The sequence below is a fragment of the Triticum dicoccoides genome, chromosome 1A (genome assembly GCF_002162155.2).
Source record: "Triticum dicoccoides isolate Atlit2015 ecotype Zavitan chromosome 1A, WEW_v2.0, whole genome shotgun sequence".
Lineage (NCBI taxonomy): Eukaryota > Viridiplantae > Streptophyta > Magnoliopsida > Poales > Poaceae > Triticum > Triticum dicoccoides.
In genome coordinates, this window is record NC_041380.1 from 414,795,093 (window position 1) to 414,797,833 (window position 2,741).

The following is a 2,741-nucleotide window of genomic DNA, read 5'->3' on the forward strand; positions in this document are numbered from 1 at the left end:
CGCGTCTCGCGTCGCCGCTGCTTCCGCCGCCCCGCGCAGCGATCGCCGCCGTCTCCGCCCATCGCCGCCGACCCCGGAGCCGCCGCCCGATCCAAACCACCGCCTCGCCGGAGTCCGCAGTCGCCGGAGATCCGCCACCGGTTTTTTTGCCAAAAACCGCCAGAACCGGTATAAAACCGCCCCGGTCCGGTTTATTTTTTTCTTTAGGTTTTCTTTGGTTTTTGTTTAGTCGGTTTATTATTTAGTTAGGTTATTTAGCAAGCATTTATTAGTTTAACCGTTTTAGCGATCGGTCTCATCGTTTAAGTCTCTGTAGCGAACGTTCATTAGTTAGTTTTTTTCATTTTTCTTTTAATTTCTACCAGTGACTCGTTTGTGAGTATTTTATTTACAGATTGGCCCTTGTTTTTCAAACGGTCACAACTTTTCGCTCATTTGTCCAAATCCAACGAAACCAATGCTCATGTCTTCGCTATGATCTCCTCTATCCAAATAAACAACTTAAACATGTTTTTGAAAAGTTTAAAATTTGAATTAGATCAGATTCCTATTCAAACTTTTTTTGATCATAACTTGAGTTTCGTAACTCCGATTTAGTTGATTCTTTTTGCAAATCGAAGCTCTTGACCTAAACTTTCTGATAAGGCCAAATTCACTTAATTTTGGTACTGTTAGAAATTGTTTTATGTTGCAAGAGTTATTTGCTTGGTTTTGACGTTTTCCGAATTGTTTTCTTTGTTCTCTCCGATCTTTGAGTGATTGCCTATGTGTGGTTACTATTGCTTGCTTACGATAGATTGACCGGAGTGTGACAAGTAGAACTATCAAGAGTTTTGAGTGTGAATCATCTTCATCAACATTGCAGGCAAGTTCACACTTTGATCATATCCCTTTTCATACCCGGTTTTTATGCATTAGTCTCAACCCTCAAACATTGCATGAGTAGGATTGATAACATGTGGGTATTGGGAAGTAGTTGATGAGGTAGGAACCTATTGCCCTGCATTCAAACCTTGGGAGTTACTATTACGTTATGCTTATACTTCTATGCTATGCTCGTAGACGTGGATTGGGTTTGAGAGGATTTCATGACAGATGTGAGATTGTTAATTAATGGTTTACTTAAGGTGGCAACTTTAACACACATCTGGGTGGATTGAGGCACCTGGGTATTCCAGCGATTGCCTGTCTAGGCACCTGGGTAGACCAGGATTGCCTATTTTTTATGGACCGCCACCCAGGCTCAAAGGGATCATGAGATTGTTCATGCTAGAAACTTCCGTGTGCAGCCACAAGCTATTATGGGCTGTAGCATAGTTGATTAAGTCGTGAGAACTCTTACAGGGTAGACTAGCAGATGTAGGGGAAAGTAGGTGTAATGGTTTATCCATCGTAAGGTGCTAGCGCTTCTGAAAGACTATGTCTCGGTCATCCGTCTTCTCAAACACCATGTAGTGCGAGAAACCAAACGGAGGCGATCGAGTCTTGTGGGGAAAAGTGCGCAAACCTTTGCAGAGTGTATAAACTAATCATGATTAGCAGTGTCCCCGGTTATGGACACCTTGAGTATCTAGTACTTGGATTATCATGTGAATCTCATCATGTTACTTTAAATTAAGTTTGTTGGGTTTAATGATGTTACTTAATTGGGATTGAGAATGCTGTCAACCATTCTCAATGTTCAACAACCACCATGATAGTTAAATAAAATTTATTCCTTTGCAGTAGGGAAAAATTGGCTTTTCGCAAAAACCTTATAACCATAGAGCTTTTCCACTAGCCAAATATGCATGTAGAAATAGCCATTGTTCATCATTTCTCTCTATGGTGTGAATTTGCCAGTACATTCAATGTACTGACCCTTTGTGGCTGCAATGTCTCATGTTGCAGGAATCTTACGACGAGTAAGTGATACGTTAGGGTTACAATTTCTACACTCAACTTTGCCGTTGGTGTTGATGGGAATCCACAACCTTGTTACGTCCGCTATTTTGGATTGAGGTAAATAGTATTTACGTTACTTTATACATGTGATTTACCTCTGTTATAAATCCTCGAGTAGTGTGTGTGTCAGCATACCGATCCAGGGATGACACTTAAGCACAAAGACTTGACCCATTCGGGTCGGGTCGCTACACACAGACAGTTTCTCGAAGGGTCTCTGATCATAGTGTCACGTTAGCAGCATCCTGCAGTAGTGTTTGGTTTTCAATAGAGTTTATGCTTTTTTACTTCGATGTTGTGATGAATTGTTACTTGTTCATGAGAAGTTGTATGATAGAGTTATATGAATAAAGTTTGTTGTTGTTATAATAATATGCATGATGCTGCTATGTCCGTATTTTGTTTTTAGCGACACTTCTCTCTTTAAGCATGTGGACATGTTTTTCGATATCGGTTTTTTGCTTGAGCACAAGCGAGGTCTAAGCTTGGGGGAGTTGATACGTCCATTTTGCATCATGATTTCCTACAGTTATTTATAATGTTTTATGCATAATAATGCTTTATGGAGTAATTCTAATTCCTTTTCTCTCATAATATGCAAGGTTTGCACAAAGAGGGGGAATGCCGCCAGATGGAATTCTAGACCTGAAAAAGCTACGTCAGAGCTACCTATTCTACACAACTCCAAATGAGCTAAAAAAATACAGAGAATTATTTTGGAATATGTGAAAAATATTGGAGCAAATAATTACCGGAGTGGGCCACCTGGTGACCACAAGACACCAGGGCGCGCCAGC